Source organism: Silene latifolia, chromosome Y, assembly GCF_048544455.1.
Source record: "Silene latifolia isolate original U9 population chromosome Y, ASM4854445v1, whole genome shotgun sequence".
NCBI lineage: Eukaryota > Viridiplantae > Streptophyta > Magnoliopsida > Caryophyllales > Caryophyllaceae > Silene > Silene latifolia.
In genome coordinates this window covers 324,004,403-324,022,236 of record NC_133538.1, presented here as the reverse complement: position 1 = coordinate 324,022,236, position 17,834 = coordinate 324,004,403, and the positions used below count along the sequence as shown (strand labels likewise).

The following is a 17,834-nucleotide window of genomic DNA, read 5'->3' as shown; positions in this document are numbered from 1 at the left end:
AGTATTGAGTTGTTATTGTTTGCCTTATTCATGTTCAAGTTGTTTTGTTAAGAAAAATTGATTTGTATGAAGACCGATTATGGAAGGGTTGTCTTAAAACTGTCATAAGTCGATTTCTAGAAATGATATTACTGTAATTCTAATTGTAGGTGATAGCTTGTCCTCTTACGATTCTAACGATAGGCCACACGCCCAAAATGACCAAGTAACGAGTGAGATATGACTGTTTTACTAAAACTGGACGTTGCTGAGAACTGTGCCGATACTCGACCGAGTAGGCCCTACTTGGCCGAGTATATTTTATACTCGACCGAGTAACCCATATTCGGCCGAGTAATCTTTGTGTGATAATCCTGTTCAGCTTCTGGAGTCGTGAACTCGGCCGAGTAGTATCATTACTCGACCGAGTGTCCTGTACTCGGTCGAGTACCTCGTGCACTCGACTGAGTATCTCTTTAGGCGGTTGTTTTGAGTCGACGGCTACGTTCTTACACATGTTTTGAGTAGTAGGTTATGTGCACATGTATGTTTTGGGTCTTAAAGCATTGATTTATATATATGTGACGGTCTTGATACGTAAGTTACCAGATGCTATGATATGGAGAATGCCGGCTTATGAGGGATGTGTTGGATAGGGAGGACATGTGTTATATGTGGTTGTGAGGGATAGTGGAAAAATAAAGGGAAGATTGATGAGCTAATCGAGGCAAGGGGCATGTTTTGTGAGATATGGTGAGTGATATAGTTGCGTGTCGAGTAATATAAAAGTAAGTGTATATGGGCAAGAGTGATGTAAGTGTAAAGAAACGTGAGAATGAAAGATTGAAAGGAATGATGTGAATAGTGACAACTTGAGAGGTGTAAGGATTTATAGAGTGAGATGGTTAGGATTGTGTTAGTTAAGAATATATATGTAATGAAAGGTTGTTGTAGAGGAATGGAGAAGAGGGGTATATAGTGAACTTAGATGGAGTTATGTCGCAACGTGGATTTTTAGATAGTGACTGAGTTTGGGAATTTGGATTATCAAGAGGTGAGCCTACTGTATAATTCTTTGGGCAATTAACGGTATGAGGTAAATGGTTAGTTTTCTAGGGATACGAAGGGGAGATACAACTAATTAAAGAGTAACCGTTAGTTGTGGGGACTTGATGGTGACAAGTGTGAGTGAGTAGTATGATAAGAGAGGATCAGTGATAAGAAAGAATGCGAAGATATTGATATGAATTAATGGAATTTGAGTTGTGGCATATGGTAATTGGAATTATATGATTATTGTGTGTAGGTAACGGTGTCATGGGGAATTGCTTTTGATTGCTTGTGTGTGCTTGGATTGCGAAAAGGTAGGGTTTCCCTACTCGGTTTACTGTTTAATTGATTTAAAATTGTGTTGTAATTGTTTGTACGATTGATATCATGATTATCTGCTGTTGTTGGATTGGAGTTTGGTGGTGGTGTTGTGATGGTTCTTGGTGATGTTCGCGAGGTGCGTCCTCGGCTGAGTGGAGTCACTTGCGGGAGTGGCTTCACGCCCTAGTTTCGCCCTCTGTGGAACCCGCCACAAGAGGGGATGTGCACATTAATGGACAGCGTTATCGCTCGTTGATGAGCGGGGGCTTAGATGGGTACGGCTGCGGTCCCCCATTGGCAGGGCTACACACTTTAGTGTCTAGTCAGTTACATGTTGTGATTGGGAGTTGGAGGTGGATGATGATCAGCTATTTATCTTATCGTACTTGTCTTATTTTGATTATGCAGTAAACTGACCCCGTTGTTATTTTGTTAAATATGTGGTGATTCATTTGGGGATGGTGTGCAGATTGTGATAGGTGATGATGATGATGATTAACTTTGGGGACGAGATGGGGAGTCATCACTCGAGTCTAGCTTCCGCTGTCACGAGATTTATCTTTCTAGTTTTAGTTGTCTGAGTACTAGTGAACATTGTTTTTGGAATTGGTTTTGGAATACGTAAGCATTAATTCGTTATACATTAATAATTATTGTTTTGGAATGGTAACTTTGATATACTAGCCTCGGGAAACCGAGATGGTAGAAGTCTCCCATGCTAGGGCGGTCTTGGTCAGGCACCTTATTATGGGAGGGTGTTACACCTCTGGTTTGTCTGCTTCTTGAATTTCTGTTAAAGAGTCGATCTTTTCTTCACTAATCTGCACAGTTCGAGGATTTAATTCGCGCTCCGTCAATTCTACTTGTTGTTTATCGTCAATTAACGATTCAACAAGATGAATCTCCTATTCTTCATCTTTGTCTCCGGTTGACTTTAGATTTGGTTCAACCTTGACCTTTGCTTTCTTTGTTTCATAAGATCGAACAAGTGTTCTTTCAAAATTATTCAACTTGGCACAAAAACGATCAAGCCCTCTTTGCAATTCCTTCAATAGGAATTCGCACTCAAATGCTTCACAATCCCTCAGAAGTTGTTTACATCGCCTTCAAGACATGGCAGCACTATGAACGAACGATCAAAACCCTAGGACCATCTTGGATTAAAGGAAATCAAGAGCCGAAGCTCTGATACCACTTTGATGTAAAATTAGTAGGTTTTAATCGTGAAATTAGGATATGTAATTGTGCAGCGGAATTGTTATAATCTGGTTGTGATATTTATGCAACAATAACGAACTAAATAGACAAAACAACATGTAAAACGTGTGAATTGATAAGGGAACAAGATAGATAAGCGAATCTCGCTCAATACTTTGTAAGGCAATCACTCGAAGCACTCAGGGTAACTTCACAAGGTCTGGTTCGTGAATCTCGCAAGAAGCAACGATGGAAGCACACAAAAGGTAGGTTTATTGTATTTCTATAATCTGCCTTTTTAGGGCTACAACTCGGTCCTATTTATACTAGCATATAAAGCATAACTTAGCTTGTGCATCAAGCTATTACAACCAGCAAATAAAATCTAAAGATAACAATCATTAAATAAAGTTAGAGATAAGGAAATTATCTAAACTTTCCTAATCTTTTATTTGCAATAAAAATAACAATAATAAACTATTGGCCATGGTCAGCTACTATACGGTTTAAGAAACCGTTTAACCAGTCCCTCTGATCATGCTCCTGCATCAGAAGTAAAACTTCCCATGAATTGACAAAATGTCATGATGTTTGGTTGCCCATTTCATGGAAATTAGAACTTCTTAAGGAACTTTAATTTCTCCATAATGGAGGAAGTCACTTACCTAGCATGATGTTTGGTTTCCACGACGAACTACACAAAAGAAATATATAAATCAAAATTGGACCCGTGAGCGACAGTCTCTTTATAAATTTATTAAGAGACTATTTTATAATTTTAAGAAAAAATGGTACTAGAGTTAATAAAACAGTTACAAATCATGATTAAAGATAAAATGGATACATTGATTATGTAAATAGGTATGAAATTACTATGTCACGATCAACAATAAAAGGGTCACGAAAAAACAAATAAATGGGTACGAAATATTGGTCGCTCAATTTAGTGAGAGACCGCCTCTCCCAAATTTTGGTGCATATTTAATAAAGAGTCAGCACCACAAATTAAAACAGTGTGTAAACAAAAATTTTGTGATTGTGATAATACCAAGTTGCCTTGTTTTCTCTTTAATTATGTAGTAATAAAGATGCCACTTTGCCCTTGTTCCACCCCTATTAGTTTTATTTCCGTGCAATAAAAATTGCACGGGTTTGCTTATTAAGTTTTATTTACAAAAAATGGATAGATGAACAAAAATTCAAATAAAAATATGAAAAAAAGGCACTTGCTTAATACTTAATCTGATTCTTACGAATTGGCTTATTTTATTTGTTTTGTTCTTATGAATTGCTCATTTTCATACTTGAGTATGATTTATGTTACTAAAAATTAATGTTGAAATCGTGAAACCCATAAGCCCCTCTGATGCGAAAATGCGGAAGCGGAATAACAGAAAAATAAAATAAAAAGGATATTTGCCTTGAATTCATGTGTCGAATTCAAGTCAATGGGATATTTACTCGATGCTAGAACTATAACACGAGTAATAGGGAGAATACTCAAGACCTATTGAATATTACTCGGACTAAAGCTCGATCGCGTCAAACTTTACCAATTTTTTTATCGAACGCGTCAATCTTTTTTTTTGTTTCATCTCAATTTTCTCTTCAATATCTCGTTTTACAAATGATGGCCAAAGGCCTCTATTTATATTAAAAGAAATAACTACTAACATTGAATCTAGCCCCTACTACTTCTAGTCTAAATGTAAAGGCTTGAAGGAAAGACATTGAACATAATCCAACATTAAAAACAATGAACAAAATACATTGAACATAGTCTAAGATGAAATGGTAGCCATATTCATATCATACTCACTTTCTTCAAAAAGAATCGTCCCGATTCTTGGACCTATGATATGGGTTACCAAAAGCCGAACAACTCTCGAACTACCTCGCTCGAGTTTAACCTTTGAATTCCAATCGCAATCGGAAATTCAACCAACATCTTGACTTTGACACGCCTTAGGACCGTCTTGAATTCAACCAAAAACATTGTTTCTTTTTTGGGATGAACAGTACCTTGCACGTGAACAGTAGTTTTTTTTTTTCCTCCTATCCCACCTGCAATAAAAGTAACTAGAAACTTGCTCCTGAGATGCAAAACCGATTAACCCTCAAACTACCTGCTTGAGTTTAACCCTTGAACTCCAATCGCAATCAGAAATTCAACTAAGAACTTGGCTTTGACACGTCTAGGACCGTCTAGATTTAGGAAAATTAAGAGCCGAAGCTATGATACCATATGATGCGAAAATGCGGAAGCGGAATAACAGAAAATAAAACAAAAGGGATATTTGCCTTGAATTCATGTGTCGAATTAAAGTCAATGGGATATTTACTCGATGCTAGACCTATAACACGAGTAATGCGGAGAATACTCAAGACCTATTGAATATTACTCTGGCTAAATCTTGATCGCGTCAAACTCTAACAATTTTTTTATCGAAAGCATCGATCTTTTTTTTGTTTCATCTCAATTCTCTCTTCAATATCTCTTTTTACAAATGATGGCCAAAGGCCTCTATTTATATTAAAAGAAATAACTTTCCGAAATTGTAAAAAAAAAAAAGAAAAGAAGAGAACGAAAGAACTTCGTATTTTGGTCACTCTCTAGGAGTCATGTTTAACCTTGAATGCTATTAATAGATTCTACAGCAATAGTCCCTCGGACTCGGAAAGTAATAACGAAAATAGCTAACCCAATAGCAGACTCCGCAGCTGCCACCGTTGGAATCAATAAAGCAAATAATTGACCCATCATATCATCCGAAGAAACAGAAAAGACCAAAAGTTCGAATTCTGACTAATAACATTGATTCAATTGACATTGACATAATAAGAATATTTCGTCTATTAAGGAGAATTCCCCGAATACCTGAAATAAAAATGATCATAGAAAATGTAAAATATTTGATAGAATCCGTTTCGGGAACGTAGAATAATAGAGAAATTCAAATGTTATAACTCCAACCCTAGTAAATGAAGTGCAAGAAGAGGATCCTTCCTTTAAAGAAGCAGAAAAAATTCCCTTATCTCCATTTCGATTCGATGAAAGAGAAGTCTATCTGCCGCGCCCCCGGGCTTTATCTTAGGTAGAAGCGAGACCTCTCCTCTGATAGAAGAAGCCCTTTGACATAGAATAGGAAGCCCCGGATCTCATGACGCTTTGTAAAGACTGATTCCAGAGAATACCCTTTAGATAGAAGAGCTTCCTCTATTTATTTCTCAACGAAACCAAGCAATTACCATTTTCAACGGTAATCTGCCAATTCAAAACAAAATAAGGAGCTTACTCCCTTCGCTTATCGGGGTTCCAATCGAATTAGATTCAAGACACGGCTGGGCCGTCTTCTCGGGGGGAGGGGGGGAGGGGGGCGGGGGGGATGACTGGTCCTTGTCCCTGCCTACTCTTTATTCGCTTTTGCTTATTTTTAGCTTAAATTTTATTTAATATTATGTTTATGTAGGCGGAGTTAGGTCCTTTTTGGGCGGATGGCCGTAGGGGTTGACTCCCTTTTCTTTTGTACTCTTTCAGCCTAGTTGGCTTGTAGTCTTTGCTGAACTCATCTGTTTGCATTTGACTTGTCTTATTTTAATGCTGATGTAATTTGTTTAACTTGCCTTGTTCCTTAGCCATTTGAGTGCCTCCTAGGGGAACTCTCCCTTAACACTGCTGGCCTCCATTTCGGGTCTGGTTTATGGGTTGTGCCCCCAGTTAGTGTGTTTGCGGGTCTCAGCTATATCCGTAATTCGGGCGAGTCCTGGACTCTACCTCGGCTGGGTAACCATGTTGGCATTGGGCGAGTCTTTCCTCTTTTGGGAAATTTAGGCCATGGATGGCCATCTCCCCCATTGTGCCTTGTCTTCATTTCGGTCAGGGTGTCCCTCTGAGTGGGGTGTCCCCTCCTACTTTTTCGGTCAGGGTATCCCTCTAAGCGGGGTGTCCCCTCCTACTTTCCTCGGTGGGAGGATCCCTCTTTTGGCTTAGCCGATGAGTTTCGCCCTTCCAAGATTTTTAGTAGGGGTGTCTCTTTTCCGCTTCGCTCGTAGGGGTATCCCCCTATTGCCCCTGCCTATTAGTTGTAGTTGTGATAGCATATAACAACTGATATGTATATTACGACGTCTTAAACTTCATTGCTTCAAAGAGTCTAGTTACAACTTTGCACGGAGCCGTCGACATGCTTGACCATCCTCCGGCTTGTTTGAAAACGTGAAAAAGAAAGATAAAAAAATTCAGCTGCCCCTTGGGAGTCACCTTCTTCCTAAAAGTAGTCTCTCTTAATGGTGCTGGCGTTCCAGTGTGCCCCCAGCTCATCATATGATACGAATATGGCTACCATTTCATCTTAGACTATGTTCAATGTATTTTGTTCATTGTTTTTGATGTTGGACTATGTTCAATGTCTTTTCTTCAAGCCTTTGCATTTAGACTACAAGTAGTAGGGGTTAGATTCAATGTTAGTAGTTATTTAATATAAATAGAGGCCTTTGGCCATCATTTGTAAAAAGAGATATTGAAGAGAGAATTGAGATGAAACAAAAAAAAGATCAATGTGTTCGATAAAAAAATTGTTAGAGTTTGACGCGATCAAGCTTTAGCCCGAGTAATATTCAATAGGTCTTAAGTATTATGGATTATGATAGTCCTGAGTTTTTGAATAGCCTAAGAGAGGCTTTGAAAAATCTTCATGAAACTAACCCACGGTGGCAGCCAAGGAGAGGGGAACCACCATGGCAAGTGGATGAATTTAAATTGACAGAACTTCCCGAGTTTGTTGGTGGATCTAATCCGGAGGATTACTTGGAATGGGAGCGTAAGATAGATCGGATGTTTGATTTCAAGGACTTGGATGACGAAAAACGCTGCAAGTATGCTATACTAAAGCTAAGTCAAGGAGCATCCCTTTGGTTTGAAAGTCTGAAATCACAAAGGGCTCGAGCAGGAAAGGCAAAGATCGTATCTTGGGAGTCTTTAAAACGTAAACTACGAAAGAGGTATGTACCATCGACTTATAAGCTTACATTGTATAGGAAGATTTCTGATTTAATGCAAGATAAGATGGGTGTTAGTGAATACATCGATGAGTTTGAGAAATTGGCTTTAATGGGATAGGTCGAGGAGAGCGAAAAAAAAGATGGCTCGATTTTTGAGAGGGTTAAATCGAAACATATCTCATACCGTAAAATTTCAACTATATTCTGATTTTGATACGTTATGTGGGTTGTGTTTGAAAGGTGAAGCTCAAGGGAAGTCTAAATATGGCTCGAGTGCGAATAAACTGTCCGGTTACATGGTCTAGATCCGACATCCTAGAAACCAGTGGCTCGAGTTCTACACCTATTATCACGCTAGTAGCAGCCCCTAGTTCTTCTAAACCCGCTGCTACTCCAAAGGAACAAAGTGTAATGAAGGTTCGATGTTTTAAATGCCAAGGGTTTGGGCATTATCAAAATGCGTGTCCAAACAAACGGAATATAACTCTGAAGGCAGTGGTGGCTGTTCGAGATGAGTTACTGATTGAGGAAGACGAGACTTTAGGAGGTGTATTTAACATCAATGGGGCCGAGGAAGAGAAGGAGCAGGCCGAGGAGGTTTACGTTGCACCTGTTTATGACACTTTGGTTATTCGTTCATTGCAAGCTCATTCAGTTCCAGTTGACTTGGAGCAGCGTGATCAGTTGTTTCATACTAAGTGTAAGGTAGCGGATAAATGGTGTAGTGTGATCATTGATGGTGGAAGTTGTACAAATGCAACTTCTAGTGAGATGGTTGCGAAGCTAGCGTTGCCAACCACGGCTCATCCCGAGCCTTATGCATTGCATTGGTTAAACGATGGTAAGAACGTGCAAGTTTCAAAGCAGGTCCGTGTATGCTTTACGATGGGTTCTTATGAAGACAAAGTCTTATGTGATGTGGTGACCATGGATGCTTGTCACATTCTTTTGGGGCGTCCTTGGCAGTATGATCGAGATGTGGTGCATAGAGGAAGGAGCAACGAGTATGAGTTGATGGACAAAGAGAAGAGGATCTTCTTAAAGACTATGTCATCTGAGGCTACACTTGCTATGCGTGCTGGTCGTAAGAAGAATTCGAGTCTCACAATGTTGGCTATGGTAGAGGGGCGTGAATTTGAACCGGATAAGGAGGATTTACTGGACAGCAATATGGACTTTTTGCTTGATATCAATCGTCCACCTTTGTTTGACGATTATGGTGATGAGGAAGCGGTAGTTACTGATTCTGATTCTGAGATACCGTGTTATGCACCAGCTCTTGGTGTTGGGCTTGGTCTACTTGTGTCTGATTATGAGTCCATGGTTAATCCTAAGGAGGTTCAAGAATCCCCGTGCTCATTCTGGTTCGTTTGGACAGCAGCCGGGTAGAATCCTCATGCTTGTTCTGGTTGTTCGATAATAAGGTTCGTGATATCTTACCTAAGCTTGTGCACGGAGGGAGGAGGGGTGGAAGGCAAAAGTTGATGTGGTACGAGAGGATTCTGAAATCGAGAAAAAGGACAAGGCGTGGCTTGGCATCAAGGGTGATTCATTCTTGTATGCGGGTTTGTTGCTAGTGTTCGCGTGTTTGTTGGTTGTATTAGTCTATTATCCCGGTGGATTGCGTTTTCCAAGAATTGAGGACAATTCTTTCTCAAGAGGGAGGGGATGATACAAGTGTGATAAAGAAGGACATGGTTGCTGGGGGCAAGGCTCGAACTCGGGACTAATTGCAATAACTACACAGCAGCATATCGTTTAATTAATCATTTAATTTAGTCAAATAAAACTAAACCCAGGATTAGATTAGAATTTGTTAGCTTGTAGATTAAGTTAGAATTAATTATTGTCATTGGGTTTGTTTAGGAGTCGTGTTTGTTTATTTGTTTACGGTAGGACGCTTTTCTAAGGATTAGTTTTTAATTAGCTATAAATAGCATTAGGATGTATCTCAATGAGATCAGAAAAGATTAATCAGAAAAGTCAGTTTAACGTTTACAACAGTGAGTACAGGATCGACGAGTTTCGTTCCGCCATTGTTATAGTTTGACGCTCTTTCAAGCTTTAACACGAGTTATAGTCAATAAGGCTTGACTATAATTCACCATTGTTCGGATTATAGGTCTAATCCGAGCAAATATCCCCTTTTGTGTGCGTTATTTTCTGTTAGATTGTCACGCTTATCACGTGACAAGTTTCAAGTTTGTTAAAGTTCGTTAAGCTTCCGCTACTCGTATCACCCTCATATATATATATATATATATATATATTTAATTCCATAATTCTTGTACCAAAAGCAAATGAATTAAGTCGTAAAAATTGGAGGGAAAATACCATGTATAAGGACATATTAGTAAAGAAAAAGAAAGCATCTATACAAGGAAACTGACATTCTGACACTATTATAATTTTGGAAAAAAAATTCCATATGGCGGTTATTATTATCGCATATAAGAAACTTAAAAGCATGAAACCTAATTCAGATTACGAGTCATGTCATTTACTCATATGGGCGAGGTTAATTCAGATTACAGGCCAAGTTCGGGTGTCGGTTTAGGTATAGATCGAGTTATTTTTGCCAAGTCTATGCTTACCTACATATCTATACTATTAAGGAGATTCAATTATCATAATTCAGGAACAATGAGTTAACTTGTTTACTAAATACATCCCAAACAAATTGAATTTAAAAATTTAATAACTAATCGGGATACATTAGACTAACCTTAAAGTCGTTAATATATGAACTAACAATTAGTCTTCCTTAAAACGGAAGTATCCGTTTTAATATTAAAGTGGGTGAAATACCGTCCCAATTGGCATATAGGACAATACTTTTACTTTTCCTTAAGCATTACCTGTCTTATTCATACTATTTGACATTTTGACTCGTATTAAACTTAAACGGATACACATGTCTTAAATGAGAATTTGTTAAACTCGTTTAACAAAAACACATACAAGGACAATTATTTGTTATCACTGTAATTAAGCCACAACAAAATTCAATCACTGGAGAATATAACTCATTGAATTGGGCTAATTCCTACTCCCAAAAACCAGCCCATTAAAATTAATAACCCTAAACGGCTGAACATAAAAGGCCGTGATACTTTATTGCTCCATCGTTTTTTTCATTCTGTTTGCAGTAAAAAAATAAGTCCAAATAAATGCTTCCCTAAATTGCTCCTTCACAGTAAAAAGAAGACCAAGTTGCATGAATCTCATTCACAACCTCTTAGTATGTGTTTGGCCCTATTTTTCAAGTGTTTTTTCAACTGCAAAAATAGAAACTAGGTCAAACACTACTTTTTAGGAAACTAAAAACAAGTTTTATTAAACAGAAATTGTAAAATTGACCCCTAGAAACAGAAATAACTATTTGCTACTTCTGTTTCTATTTTCACGTTGCTCTTATACTGTTTGAGCGCCAAAACCCAAAAAAAATACCGCCAAGTACCAATTCCCAGATTTTTTTTGCCCCTTTTAAAAATAAAATTGTTCTTATTCTTCTCATCACTCATCCACACCTCTTCTCTCATCCCTAATATTCCTACGATAAGTAGCAGGTACTGTACTTTTTCTCCTTCATTTTTTAAATTGGTATTATTATTGTGTTTATAATCTTCCTTCTTTTGCAATGATTTTTTTTCATAGTTGGTTTTGTTTGTGTTAGAGCACGTAAAGTAAATCAATTGATTATTTAGTTTTAGGGGAACTTGAGATTTAGGGTTCAAAATATGTTAAAATTATTACAACGGTAGGAATTTAAGATTAAAAGTAGATGGTGTGGATGGGTATTGAATTAATAAGTATTGCTTGAAGATTAAGCTTTGGTTTGTATATGAGTCAAGGGGGTAAGATTACTTGACAGCATGAAATGAAAAGGAATATACAGGGACACGAATTGGTTTGAATCAGAGAAAGAGAGAGAGAATGGGATACTTGTTTTTCTTATGGTAACTATAGAATTCACTAGGAAGATATATAAAAAGCGTTATGATATTGTCCTAATTTAAGATAGTGTTTAAAAGAGTTTATAGTTAGTCTTGTTTAAGATGGTCTTAACTTAAGGCCTCTCAGAAACTCTTTTCATTATCACCTGTATTTTACATGGGTGTGAGTAAGGGTCAGTGTTAGTGGTGTTGTTCTCGGATCAATTCTTGTGCATCTTATTGATGTTATTTTTTTTCCATAGGCAAAACGAAATGCATCGAAGATTTGCTCCAACTCCTTATTCAACAGAGAACAACAACACTGACCCTAACGTCAGAGTTACTCCTAGAGCACCCTCATCTATGGTAAGCCTCTTCAAATTGTAGTAACCATTTTATTTTGCCAAGTGTGATAGAATTAATTTCTTGTTTCTTATTTAAAATTTACATTTTAGGGGAAACAACTTGTAGATTATGGCGTACATGATTTTTCAACATCTCAGTCTATGACTGGATTATTGAATTCTTGCATGAATGATCAGGTTTTTTGATTTATGGAGCTTTAAGCTATAATCAGTTTTCTTTGTATTTTGGTCTTAAATATGATTGTGAGCTTGAATTGCTAGATTTATCATCCAAAGATGATGAAAAGTCAACATCGAGTACGACCTACTGATCCTTCAAATATTGTTCCGAAAAAAGAGAAGGCAAGTTGGGATCGAATAACAACAAAGATATTTTGTGAAATATGCGCTGAAGAGGTTCATGTTGGAAATAGGCCTAATACACACTTTAATAGAGTAGGATGGGAAAATGGGGTGAGAAAATTTCAACTTAAAACTAGACGAAGGTACGACAAAGCTCAACTTAAGAATAAATGGGAATCTTTAAAAACTTATTATAAGACATGGAAGCAATTAATTGGTCCCGAGACTGGTCTAGGATGGGATCACGAAAAAGGGACCATTGATGCTGATGATACATGGTGGGATGAAAAGGAAAAGGTTAGTTACAACATTTAAGTACTATGAATATTCAATATCATGTTGTAATACAATATTATAAACTTAGAAGGTTTATTCTAAAAAAATTGCACGTTAATCCTGAAGTAGCTAATTTTCGACATGGTGGTGTAGAGAATTTGACAGAAATGGAAATAATGTTTTCTAAAACATTTGCAACTGACAATAATTCTTTCAATCCATATGTTGTGAATCAGTCAGACTTTGATAAAGAATATGATGCACCTAATGAAGAATTTAATGATGATTTGGTTGATGAGAGAAATGTTGATTTGGAAAACATTGAGGTAGATATTGATTTGACTTTGAAAAAAGATCAACTAAATGAAAAGAAACGAAAGGAAAAGACACAAATTGAGGGGAAAGGTAGTATATCAAAGGGCAAGAAATCAAAAGTTAGTACAGCCTTGTTGATGCAAAGTCAGCTGGACAGAATATGTAATGTGATGGAGGCTACAGATACAAATACCAAAGCGAGTGATCAATCTGGATATAGTATTACTGAGTGCATAGCTGTGTTAAAAAACATTACATCAATAGAGCCTAAAAGTGAGCTATTTATGCTGGGTACACGTTTATTTGTCAAGCGTGAGTATAGAGAAATATTTATTGCGCTGGAAGAAGATGATATTCGAGTTAATTGGCTGGAAGAGGAGCTTAAAAGAGAGAAAAGTCACACTTCTCGACGTTAAATTTCATTTGTGTTTGACATCATGTTAGTCATTTTAGTTATATTACTCTTAAGTTGTTTAATTTGAAGTCATTTTAGTTATGGTAGTCTTAAGTTGTTTAATTGGGTTAGGTGGTTAATGATATTTAAATAAGCATGACATTTTTTATGTAGTAACTTAATTTGGTTATGTTGTTTATGAAATTTAAACAAGTATGACATTAATTATTTAATTTTAATCGTATAATATATTTTAGTTTATGTACTTTGTCTTTTCATAGTATGTTGAAGATCTTACTGTTGATGATGTAAATGACGGTGGAATGAATGAGATGGATATTGATAATATTGAAGAAAACCTCGACTCAGATTCAATGAGTGAGAATGAGACAGAAAATAAAGACTCAGAAATGGACATGGAAGTGTTGCTTCAACAACAGACCTATGAAAAACTCAGGGTATATGTGCTTGTCGCCTTTGGATTGATAGTGTGCAGAGAGTATTATGTTAAATATCTTTCAAAGCAAAAGGTGAGAACATCAATTTGTTCAGGATGGCAATTTGTGATTGAAGTGCTAAATACACCTGGTGAAAGTTACAGGACATTTAGGATGGAATTCCATGTCTTTATAAAATTAGCCAATTTATTAGTGGCTAATTATGGGTTGCATGAAACTAGAGAGATGCGTGCAGAAGAGGCACTTGCAATATTTATAGTCATTTGCGCACATAATCATTCCAATCGTACTCTTCAGACTAGGTTCAAGCATTCAGGAGAAACAATTAGCAGGAAATTTAAAGAGGTTCTATCATCTTTGGTGGCTTTTTCTAGAGACATCATAAGACCCCCAGATCATCTTTTTAAAGAAGTTCCTAGTAAGATTCGAGAAGATTATAAATTTTGGCCTCATTTTGAAGGGTGTATAGGTGCTATAGATGGTACTCACGTTCGTGCAGTAATTATTCCTAAGGAGGACGAGATCCCTTATATTGGTAGAAAAAATTATGCAACGCAAAATGTCATGGCATTTTGCAATTTTGACATGCTATTCACTTTTGTTGAAGCTGGATGGGAAGGGTCCGCTCATGATTCTCGCATCCTCACTACAACACAGAAAAAGTTACAAGGGAAAAATATATTCCCGCACCCTCCTCAAGGTACGTAAAAGTACTGTATTTTTCATGTAAGTATCTTTTGTTGCTTTTTTTAATTCTTAAACTAACATTTTCTTTTTCAGGCAAATATTATCTGGTTGATGCAGGTTATTCGAATACGAAAGGCTATTTGGCACCTTTTAAAGGAAAACATATACGCTATCATCTTCCTGATTTTAGGCGTTCAACTCAGCCCCCAACAGGATTCTTTGAAGTATTTAATTATGCACACGCTTCTCTTAGAAACGTCATAGAGAGATCATTTGGGGTTTGGAAAAATAGATGGAGAATACTGTTTAACATCCCTAGTTATAAATTTTCTACACAATGTAAAATAGTTGTTGTAACTATGGCGCTACACAATTATATCAAGAAAAATGCACTTAAGGATGAAGAGTTTGACAAGTGTGATGAAGACTCAGACTATATGCCTAATGTAGAAGAGGAAGATGATGTAGATGGAGGCACTCATGGAGATAATCAATCGAATGACAATAGTGGAGATGCAGATGATAATGACGATGATAATGACATGGCTATTGTTCGTAATAACATTGCTAGTTCTCTTATGAGTAGATCATCAGTTTGATATTTTATCTGCGATTGTTAGTTTTGCGTGAGACACTTGTATATATGCTATTAAGATCATGAAACTGACCGCCCCTTGGGCGTCTGATAGTCTTCTGATTACACTACCTCTAGCTGTAGTATGATGCTCAAATAATACATACCCCCTCCATTTAATTTTTATCACCCCATGTATCAGAAATTTGTGAGGGGTATTATATTGAAATGGGGTGATAAAAGTTGAATGGAGGGAGTACATAGTAATAATATTGTTTTATTTGTGTTAGTATATTGTGTATTGTGAAAGTGCAGAAGAGAATATTTGCCATCTCTTTTTCAGTTGCGAGTACAGTAGAAAAATTAGGCATGCCATTGGAGGATGGTTAAGCATCAATCAGGCCAAATAAGCAAACATTCTAACTTGGATTTTGAACTACAGAAAAACTAGATTGAAGAAAAATTTAGAATTGCAGAACAACCAGATTTTGAATTGCAGAAAAACCACATTTGTAATCAAAAGGAACAAGAGTAAACCACATTTGTAATCACCCCATTTATCAACTTATTCAACAACAATAAGTAATAGAGATGAAGAATGCAAACCAGAATTAGAGGCGAGCTAAGATGAAGGGCATGAAACTCTGACTGGATCTGAACAAAAAATAGCGAACCCGTCATATCCTTGTATCCATCGTCAGTTTCGTTTCAGGCCTTCTCCTCCATAACTTCATGCGTGGAAATGGAGAATGTGAAAAGGGAGGTAGGTGATGATGGAGGGAGTAAGATGAAAAAGGAGATAGAAAGACGATGTCGGAAATCTCGCAAGTAATTGTATGTAGTAGTTACTAGAATTGAAGATGAACAGTCATTTTTTTTTAGCTGGATGTCAATTAGCTGATTCACATAGTTTGTGTGGTGCCAGGTCAATTAGCTGGATGTAGTGCTATTAGTGGATGTCGGAAATCTCACAAGTTTAATTTTGCTCTTTTGTATATTTATTATTTTTTTATATATAATTATATTTTAACAAAAAGAAAAAATTTGATAAAAAATAATTTAGGCCAAACATGACATAACTAGTAAAATCAGTTTTTCAAAAACTTTGGCCAAACAGGAACAATTTTATGAAGAAGTAGCTTTTATAAAAAATCCTTTACAAAAGCAAAAATTATTTTTCATAAGCAAGGCCAAACATGCTCTTAATCTACCACTTTTGATCTTATTCAACTTCAAGAAACATTTTGGATTTCAATTCGTCTTTATTGAAACGGTTTTCACGTGATCTTTGATAATTTAAGCCTTCTATTCCATTTTATGAGGTTTGATGATAATATCAATTCCAATTGTTTGATACCAAGTAAAAAGAAATTACCCTTTTAAATGTGTTTTTTCTATACTTATTTCATAGGATTTTATTTCGTTTTTATTTGAAAATCTAATCGTTTTGAGATTTTTCTTTTTAATCTTAATTTTTTTTTTGAGATTTATGCTGATATTTTATTTTTTCTTTAGCTTTTGCTCCATGCAATTTATAAAAAAAATATTGTGATTTTTTATATGAAATTAGAGTAACATTGTTAAAATATTTTTATTAATTTGTACTGTATTTTTTTTTTATTTTGTTGTTTAACACATGAATAAGGTGGTGTTTGGCCTAGCTTTAAAAGTGCTTTTGTAATTGAAAAAGTAGAAATTAGGCCAAACAATATAAATTAGGAAAGATTAATAGTGTTTTTAAAAAGCCAAAAGTTGATAAATAACCACTAAAAGTAGAAGTAGTAGGTGTTGTTTGGCCAAGCTTAAAAAGTACTTTTGTAATTGAAAAAGTAGTAGCTTGGCCAAACATGGTAAATTAAAGAGTTTTAAAAGTGCTTTTGAAAAGTCAAAAACTTATTATTCACCCCCAAAAAGAGAAGTAGATATTTACTACTTCTACTCCTACTTTTTACATAAAGAACCAAATAAGGAAACAAAAGTTGTATTAAAGGAGTTAGGCCAAACATATAAATTTTGTGAAAAACCACTTTTACAAAAGTATGGCCAAACAACTAATTTTTTTCCGAAAAGTAACTTGTGAATAAACTCCTTTTAAAAATGAAAAATCATTTTCCATAAGCAAGACCAAACAACACCTAACTTCTACTTCTACTTTTTCACAATAGTGTCTAAAAAGCCCAAAAAAGTAGTTAGGCCAAACATAAATATTTATTAAAAAAACCAACCGAAATTTTTTCGAAAAATAACTTGTGAATAAATTCATTTTAAAAAGAAAAAGCTAATTTATATAATCAAGGCCAAATAACACCTAAATATGCCAGCTTTCCTTTTTATGCTTATACTACGTTTTAGTTTATGTGTTGTGTAAATTAAAACATTTTGAAAAGTGGGATAGCCCAAGGTGAACGTGGGGTTTCTACCAAATAAAAAGTCTTTGTTTTTCCCTAAATTTAAGGGAACAATTAGAAGAGTTTAAAAAATTCAGCTTTTATACTATACTAGAATTCATGCCCGGGCATTATCCGGGTCATATCTTAACAGGTTTAAGAGTAATTACCATGAGTATAATATTAAAAAAAAAACTTCTCATTTTGGAGCAACTATCTACTGATGTGTTTAAGTCAAATTGTCAAATATTAGAGATTTAGAGTTGATACAAAACCGAACCAATCTTAGTTCAGTTCTAAATTGACCCGTCATAGCAAAACAACAATTTTCGAAATTTATTTGATTTAAAATGACCCGTAACAACTGACAACAACAATTTTTAATACGGAGTACGTTATTAAGATAAAGGAGTTATAGTCAAATAAACATTTTTAAATTTTCTCACATTTTTTAAGTAAAGGGTGAAGAGGAGGTTGTTGATTGTTCTCGTAGATAAGTAATCCAATTTACGTAACACAAATTATCATTGAAGACGGGTACTATTTGTCATAA

The 17,834-nt window shown here is 35.9% G+C and overlaps 1 long non-coding RNA gene across 1 annotated transcript; it reads right to left on the bottom strand.

The window, feature by feature from the left end:
* Positions 1-2,799: 2,799 nt before the first annotated feature.
* Positions 2,800-16,098, bottom strand: LOC141634052 (uncharacterized). Its single transcript, XR_012538795.1, has 3 exons — positions 15,501-16,098; positions 3,213-3,241; positions 2,800-3,090 (listed from the first exon to the last, which is right to left on the bottom strand). It is a non-coding gene; the product is annotated as an uncharacterized LOC141634052 (long non-coding RNA).
* Positions 16,099-17,834: the final 1,736 nt, after the last annotated feature.